General features: G+C 35.9%; 1 non-coding gene across 1 annotated transcript; it reads left to right on the forward strand.

The window, feature by feature from the left end:
* The first annotated feature begins 216 nt into the window (after positions 1-216).
* Trnad-guc lies at positions 217-288 on the forward strand. The gene has a single exon. It is a non-coding gene; the product is annotated as a tRNA-Asp (tRNA).
* The last annotated feature ends 9,394 nt before the right edge of the window (positions 289-9,682 follow it).

A 9,682-nucleotide genomic window follows, 5' to 3' on the forward strand; every position in this document is an offset into this window, starting at 1 on the left:
TGTTCTTAACGATCTACTTTCAATAATGTATAACCTAAGCATCGAGAATAGGAAATGCTTTGTTATTATACGACTATCACCTCACATTATGTCATTCTCATTTTTGCACACGTTTATGTTTCTTTAAATATTCTATTTTTTGGACATCAAAGATAAATAAGAAAACTATTAATTTCATCCACAACTTATATCAGGCTAAGTGCACTGGTTCATCGGTCCTCGGTAGTATAGTGGTGAGTATCCCCGCCTGTCACGCGGGAGACCGGGGTTCGATTCCCCGCCGGGGAGAAACTTTTACACTTCACAACCGAAGTTCAGTGTTTATTGTGTACAACATACAAATGTAATACACATCTATTGGTAAATAAATATTATAAAAGAAAAGTACTTCGAAGGGTGACCGCCTGGGAACTCCGTGTGATGTTGGCCTTTTTTAATTTTCTTTCCATATTTTTCATTTTTTTTTTTTTTAATGATCTATGATCACCGAGAAAAAAATGTTAGGTCTGGATCAGTATCTATTTTTCGGCTGTCTCACGCCGGCCGGTCAAACTACTACATACTAATTTTTGACGAATTTAACTATAGCTCTTGATGATAAGCATGCACAAAAAATAGAATCCAATTGGCGGCCAGCTAAGGAACTGAATGAGGGGGAGAAATCGTATTCATGACGATGACTTTGCCGATCGCCTGTGCGAATTTTTGTGCCGCCGTTTTTATCGTCATAAGAACATCGATTCGATGGCATCGTTGATGGAAGCGATTGGAACACAATACATTTTTTAAAGAGCTAAGCAGAAGTCAAGAGCATGTGACTGCTGATGTCTCCGGATCAATTAGGCGCTGTCTGTGTGGTCCACTCATTGGACGTATGAATAGAAGCCAGTATGGTGTCAAATAACATAAAATATCCTAATGCCCAGTTTTATATAACCATAACTTTCGAACCGCTGCATTCTGCAACTTGAAACTTGCATTGTCAGATTTTATGCAGCGGAAGCTCCAGGATTGCACGAGAAAGTCAATAATTTTTTATCTCCTGATTCAAATTTGTTTGAATCTTCGAATGGCCGAACTTCCCTTATAAGTTACAGTATATATACGTTAGGAGCAAGTGACTTGTAATTTTTACATATGTATATATATGTTATAACTTTAACCTAAGAAGACTTTACTCTTTCGTAATTCCGAGATAATTGCCGTGCAGTCTCTCACAGTTCGCTTACCAAAAAGGCATCGTTGTCTCCCCTCGTCCTATGGTCAGATTCTTTAAACAAAGTCTGTATTCTTTAACGATGCAACATCGGATCGCCATTATCTCTGCCTTAATGTATTGTTAAATTATCTCACGCACCCTCTAAGCTCTAAACGTTCATATCGTCGGCACCTCATAGCTCGGCGACTTGGAGTCGCCGGCTATCGATTATTTTCGAAACATTTACTCAAGCACCCTGCCGAGCTCTTTATTAGGCCCTCAGTCCAGCCATAAATTACTGTAGGGCTAAATAGTGACGGGATATGGACCATTAATTGCCAGGAAGATGCATTGTCGCTAATATATAATATCCAATATATACACGCACGCTAATATATTTATACATCTTCAGATTAATTTGAAATATTACCAAATAATATTATGATGATCGAGTTTCATCATGTTGCTAATAAAATTTCAAAATGTTTCACTGTACATGGGTCACTGTATATTGTACTGTATTTGTAAACACCAACATTGCCATGAGTAGCTGCTATCATTGATGTTGCTGTCGGTCTGTACCATCAGTTTTATTTTTATTACCAAATAAAAATCTTATTAACGAAGTTATTTTCAGCCAATACAAAATGTAAAACATCGATGATACAGATCAACAGTAAATATATATAGTACCGAAGACAAGAAAGAAATCGCGATATTGTCTCCGTTTACAAATAGAAACGAGAATAGAAGTTACGGTTAGTACTTACGTGTATACCTGATGGATTTTCAAAATTGTTTTTCTAGAAAATGAACATTTTGCATTTCCGACGAAGATGCATTGCTAATTCTTCCTCGTTTTTATCTACTTATTTACTCCCTGTTTTTCTTCCCATAACATCCTCAACCCTCAAATCCTCGTAACTCAAATTGGGATACAACGTGAAAAATTGTACTAATTTCTATCTCTGTTAATACAAAAAAATAGGTTAATACAAAAAAAAATCTAAAGATTACGTAAAAATATGTGTAAAATATTTACTTTCGTTTATTTTTGTTAAAAATTGTAATTTTTTTATCATATTCCACTATTTTATCGAATGGTACGAAAGCTCAACTCAAACATAAAGAATTGATGGTTCGTGTCTGTGCAAAAGCGATCACCATTGTCAATAACTGCGTCGTGATTATTTTTTTAAATTCTGTTTTCCTAACTATGATCGATAACGTTCACGTTATTGTTAGAATTTATGAAAAAAGTCGTCGTCTATTTAATAGCACAACGTATGAATCTATGTATTAATATAGCACTGATATATTCACAACTACCGTCCATCCAATAGTATGGAACAGCTTTATTTTTAAATAAATTTATGGTAATTTGAGATAATTTGTTATTTTCATTTCAAATAGAAAGTGCACAGTCCACAATACTTCGCATTTATATTAATAGAGCGTAAACAAAATTTACACGCAATATGAAAAATTTGATATATGATAAAAGAAAAAGAAAGAAAAATAATGCTAGATTTTACCTACCATGGTATACGTCTGATCTTGGTGATATTGATTATCTTAATGCCCGTAATGCCACGTTTCCGTGAAACCTTTAGGAGACGAGAGATGCAAGCGTATAAAGAATAAAGAATGTGGTCGATATGACAGCGCTCCTTCGCATCAGCGTGTCCCTTTGAACGACTACGCCGTGCCGTGCCGCCGGCAAACGAACAGGAATTTTCTAAACGATGCCTGCGTGTCAACGATGTGCACGCACTTCGACGAACATTGCAACCGCGACGAGCACAGCGTTTGAGATCCGCCATCATCGTTTCACCCTAGCGCAGCACGCACAGCGAAGGGTAATTGCGCGCACTTGTTATAGGGGTGGAAACGGTGAAAGCGATGAATGCAGTGCACTGAACTTCGTGCACCAAGCATGTCACTTGATAGAACCTTCATTGGATCTTTTGTCTTGATTGGAGGGTGGCAAGCACTTTATATGTGGAGAAATTATTAAGAATAGCTTAACATGTTTGTTCAACAGCATGACAACTTTTTATCCAGGAATTCTTATATGAATTTTACTTTTTATAAATATATTTTATGTACTAAACAGTTTAAAGACAGCTTGTCAAAAATCATTTATAATTTTCATTGTCTTTAAATAAAGAAACCAAAATACACATATGTATAACTTGAAAATAATCATTTATAAGCTATAGTATATAGAAGCTATACATGTATAGAATATATCTATCTATATGTATACCTCAACAATTTAGCTAGCATGTTTATTCAATTTGAAACCCCTTGACTTTTTTCTGTAAAGTTAGTTAATGAATAAAATATTTTGTACTATATAAATTTCTTAGAAACTCGTAACTTTAGATAAGACTACATTATAGCAATAAATAAAATCATTTTAATTGAAAAATGAAAATATTTCTTTAAAAATGCATATACAGTGTGTCGAAACATTATTTTCCATAACTTTAGGAGGTGATTCTACACCTTCGGATCGCTGGAAATCTATTTAAGAAATGCAAAATTGACGGTTAGCATGATTTTCAATTCTTTTATTGTATCGTACTCATTGCAAGGAATAAAAGCCTCAAAAAAGGGTCGAAGCTCCATAGTTGTTCTGAAAAAAATATTAAGTTCCATTAGTTCCCGAACTTATTTTATTTGCTTGTAATGTACTTATATTTTGTTGAATATTCTGGAATCTTTTATTTATTCTGGAATATGCAGGTAATCGCTGAAGATTCACATAAATTGAATAATAAAGAATTACAAAAAAAAGATAATGAAAATAACTAAGTAGAAGAAGAGGAAGAAAAAGAGGAAGATTCAAAATAAGAAACGAAAGTTAGATTAGGTAAATAATATATTTATAATTTGGGCTTGGATATATGGTTTATAATATGTATGTATCTACACAATAACATTTAATTTTTGCAAAATATTTTTTGTTTATTATATTATGTGCGTCGTACAGTGTTAATCCTCTGTGGCAAAACAGCTACGTGAAACCTCTTCGAATCGAACCGTCCTAAGACGCATATGCTGCTAATGAAAATCATACTGAGCTATGGAATAAACGTTTTTTTAGGAAATTAGTTAGAAAACAAGGAATGTTAAGCTTCCGAATCTCTTTTAAACCAGCATGACTTTTTCATACAAAGTCATTTGAAAATCATTGTGTTGTAGGAAAAATCTTTAGAGAAAAAGGTAATGAAATGCGATATTCATCGTTCTAAAAAAAAACAATTTTGTGTTTGGACAACTTTTTCCATCGGCAAACATAACACATATAAGATATTCAAAGACAAGGAAGCCAAGTTAGAGCCAACTCTGTATGTTGGAAAAAGTCACAATGCTTACCTTGACGACATACTTCAGTCATCGAAATCGATGACGAATATCCTATTCTGCATTACTTTTCATTTCTTTACCTACATTAAAAAGCAAAAATTAGAATTTTTTCATATACTCAATCACGATATGATTCGTCAAACGCTATATTCAGAATTGGGTAACATTTTATTGGGATAATAGATAACGGACAAAAGGAAAGAATCAAATTTTATTTCACCAATGAATAAATATCTAATCGAATAATAATTTATTCGAATAAGAAATTATACAAAAAAAATTATCTGAATAAAAATTTACTCCAATACTTTATTATAAGGATTTGTTTATTCGAATAAAAATTCTTATGTTATATCGCGGATGAACAATATAAGAACATATAGATTGAACTTCTTAAGTTTTATTGTCCAATTGTTATGTTGGTTTTTAACTATTGCTCTTTGATCAATTAATTATTTTATAACTTAATAATAGGAATTGGACTAATCGTGAATATATTATGTACAAGATTGTACGTATTTGTGAAGAATGTATTCGTAAAAAGAATCGTACAAAATTACGGGAAAATAAACAACTGTTCTTTTCATCGTTCGAATAAATAGAAAACATAATTTGTTACGAATAATGAATAATTATTACGCGGATTGAATTCAAATAAAATGAATTTATCTGTATCACCACCTTAGACACGTAGATATTTATTTAAAACAATTTAAATAATGCTCAACTCTGACTATAATGTCAAATTGTATATTATGTGCATATAAGGTGGTAGGGTAGGACGTGTAGGGTACTAAAGAAATACACCACGGATTGGTTTAACAATGAGTTTATTAATGTGGCGAGAAAGACTTGACAATTTTACTAGCACGTGTTCGCTGTCGACTCGACTTCACTAATCACTCGCAACGCTCTTGTCACACGCTCAAGAGGGCCACCCGCTCAGGAATAGTAATCAAGTAGCATAGTACTCGAAACATACTGCATGCCACAGCTATCGAAATAGTAACAAAACAGTAGTTGAATAGCCGCCTTTGATATACCAACCGACGATAAACCCTCCAAAGGGACTAAAACCTCACTATAAAAACCCTTCTAAATTAGCGCTCAATACCTCATTCTGTTGTAACACTTTGAACCGTCACTCTGTTGGGTTTATATAATAAACTTTCCATCAGCTTATACGAAGTTCAATTTCTTCACCTTATTCGTGAAACGTTCGAAATGCGACGCGAGATCACCGGCGATCTATCGGTTTAGTGATTTCTTGTGTCTCCGACGTGACCACTCTCTGTGACTCTGTGTAACTGCGTGTCCAGCTTTTCCTCGTTTCCCTTTATATAGGGTGCTGAGGTTCCCGAAAAAGACAATTTTATTCCAGGGTAGGGAAACTGTTCTCTTCTTGCCGAAGGCCCTTGCGCTTTTTGTAAATCCCAGGGTTTATTCTTTTACGATGTTCTGGTTTCGGACGTCGTTTCGCAGGCCTTGTAGCTAACACATGCGCTTAACCGTTTTAGCGCCACGCAGCGCAATCGCGCTGTTCACGTACTGCCGTAGATTGTATCGCGATAGTTGGTCACGATCGTCAATTCGCAACGCGCTCGATTCCCAATGTAGCTGGTCGCGAGTCATATCAGAGTTTCCCCTCGTAATTACATTTTTTCAAATAATCGTAAATCACCTGCATAAACGAAAAAAAAGTGCAGCGTGATCGCGTCGATCGGCATTTCTCGCAAATAAATAAACGAAGCGCTATCGCGCTGCATGGCACAACCCGACACGGATTCTTAACCCTTTCGCTACGGCAGTGTGCTCCGTCGGAGTGACACCGCTGTACGGGCCACCGAGCCGCCGGAATAGCGGTACTGACCGGAGCAATGCGACGGAAAGCGTGCATATGTTGCGCGTAGGTAAACTGGTGTTCGGGATGGTGATTGTCCGGATCGTACGATTCTTTAAGTGTTATACAACAATATATTTGGAGATTTTGCAATTGTTATCAATAAAAATATTTAAAAATTAAAAATTACACTTTACAATAACAAATTAAAATTCTCAATAATTTAATTCACAGTGATATATTTCGAAGCAGGGGATGACACACAATTCCACATTACAGTTTTTACATTCATACGCAATTTCGCGTCTTTCGTCATCGCGGGGCTCATGGTCAAGTGGTACCCCGCGGACGTCGTCTATAGGCGACGCTCGAGCACTAAAACGGTTAATTTCTTAGGTACGGTTGAATTTTGTGCGGGGCTGTTTCTCTGTACGGTAGAGTTTGACGCGAATTACGTGTAAACCATACAGCACTGCAATGTGCGACGGATAATGCTGTTCTCTACGCAAGTACATTGGAATAAAGTTTTTGATAATTAAATTATAGTTTTTCTTAAAGATATGACGCATATACTTTAAGTTTAATAATTTACTTTAACAATTAATGATACAATTGAGTGTGATATATTTTAACACGTTGACTGCAACGACACCCGTATTCGGGTGTCAGCAAAGTTTCTGGTCAGGCCACGAAACCCATATTCGGGTGTCGCTTATTTGACTACTTACGAAGGATCGTCGTAGGTATTTGAAAAGATATTCCATAATAATAAAACTGTTGAATTGTTATAAAAGTAATACGAAAATGGTTTATTAAAAAAATTATTTAGAATGTAAAACTTTAAAGTATTCTATACATAGCTGAGGTTGGTCGGGAGAATTTGGACAACAAATTGTTGTTTTCTTCAAATTCTTTTGTACCCTTGTTCGGTCCATTCGACGTCTTTTATTTGCATAACATAGTTTGCATGCGCGTCTAATGCTTCTTCCGCAATCATAAACCTCGTAAAAGCTTTCTTTTTCACTGCTATCTGACTCACTAAGAAATAAGTTTTCAATTTTTCTTTTCGACATTGTAACGAATTAGGGCAGAGATTTTAACACGTTGACTGCCATGGGGGTCACCGGTGACCGCCACTCGATTCGGCTATAGCGCCGTGGGGGCCACCGGTGACCGGCGACGCAGCAAATATTAAAAGTACATAGCACGATTGTTTGAAAAAAGGACAATCATAATAATTGTCTACAACGCCGTGGGGGTCACCGGTGGCCCCCACCACGAAAAATGCTTCAAGCTTGATTTTATAACTCATTTTATTTGCTGCAAATAATATTTCAGCATAATATGCATCGCATAATGAAAAGTTCTCGTCGGTGCCTTGGGCAAACCATGGAAAATTCGTCTGGCAGTCAACGTGTTAAGTTGTACTGTTCGTTGCTCGGTCAAGATTTAAACTGATCTTGTAGAAAGTGGAAAAATGAGAAACAAATGCGAAGGAATTGAAACAAAAGAAACGAGAGGCAAGACCACCAGATGAGCGACTCGCATTATGAAAATATCGATGGGAGCATCGAGCAGAGAACGCTTGATACTGCAGCATGCGTGGCCTGACGGAGATTTTTTTGAAAACAGGCGTGGCAGTCAACGTGTTAAAGCATGGTACGACACATAGACCCATGTCACAATTTTCACACACATTACGCGATAGTGTTTTCCAAATTGCTCTTCGTTTTCTATTTTGAAGCCATATTTTAAGGTTGAAGATTCTAAAAAATTATAAGGCTACGGATCGACATGTTCAAAAGAGCATCTAATAATGGTATATTTATTTTAACGGAAAGCAATAATTGATACCTGACATTGGCGCATCAAAAACAAAGACTATATATTCTGTCTGTATATTCTTAACTGTTATAAAACATCGCAAGGACAAGAAAAGTATGAAACAAGAGAAATGAAAAAGATCGTTTAGTTCGAACGGTGAGCGAATGAGTCAATAAAGTGAGCCACTATAATCCCACCAAAACTCGTAATATAAATATTGAGATGTGTAATTTTGTGTGTTAGACTAGATTAGTCGCGTAGTAGTGACACACGTATGTAAGTATGAGTGTATGGAAGAATACGTGTGTGCACAGCGTCTCGAAAAACAGATGAATGCAACTGTTCCGTTAGTAGTTTGGTATAGAAGATGATGAGACAGAATGCTGAGACGTGTGCAAATGTACATCAACGAAGATCCTGTAAATCATTTATTAAACAAATCTGAAACTATTTTAATATAAATTCTAAGTGTGATCTAAGTGTTCCTTTACTTTTATTTCGGCGATTAAGATCCACAATTCTCAACAATCTGTATTTTTTTGTTTGTGCCTCTTTGGTACATAATATGAGCATTTACTATAGTTGTTCCTAAGTGTAAATATAGTGCTAATTTCCTATATCACTTGATGCTTTTCCGTATCGTAGTGGCATATGAGACCATCTGGTCACTTCTGCCAATAACCACTTTTTCCATTATTGTATGCAATTACCACCAAAGGTTTCTGTAGAATTGAATAGAATATTTTATAGAATATGTAGAATTGGAGTTTAAAATCATAATGGGTGCATGTTCTGTTGATAATATTCTAGCATCTCGAACAACTCTCCATTTGAGCATCGCAATACCCTTCTTATCTTCTCGTGCTATCATTTCACTTCTCTTCAACAGGTACGAAGTTACGAAATTGGGCATATATTTTTTATTGTACCGTACAATTCCAACGACATGCGTCCTAAAGTTTAAAAATTTTACTGCTAACTGATAGCTCGTATAAAAGTTGCGGACGAACAAAGTTCGTCCTTCATTTAGCAATTTATCTGCAAGCTCAATGCAGACGTTTTCAGCTATGCCAACTTGCTTACTTCCGATGATATCTCGTGCAGAATATACTTTTGCAGACCATGTGTAACATTTGGTGGAACACAGTTTGAGTAGTTTTATACCATACTTATGTGATTTCGTCGATATGTATTGCCGGAATGTTAGTCGTCCCCTCCAAGGAACCATTGTCTCGTCGACTACAATGAAGGACTAGGAGCCGTATTATCACAAAACGGACATCCGTGTTGTTACATCTCTCGAACGTTAAACCCTCCAGAGAAAAATTATACGACTACAGAAAAGGAATTATTAGCTACCGTATGGGCATTGAAGCGACTAACTTCCGACTAACTTGCGACTAGCAACGGTCCTTCCGCCAAATGTTCGAGATAATTTACTTATA

Source organism: Bombus pyrosoma, linkage group LG18 (genome assembly GCF_014825855.1).
Source record: "Bombus pyrosoma isolate SC7728 linkage group LG18, ASM1482585v1, whole genome shotgun sequence".
Taxonomy (NCBI): Eukaryota; Metazoa; Arthropoda; class Insecta; order Hymenoptera; family Apidae; genus Bombus; species Bombus pyrosoma.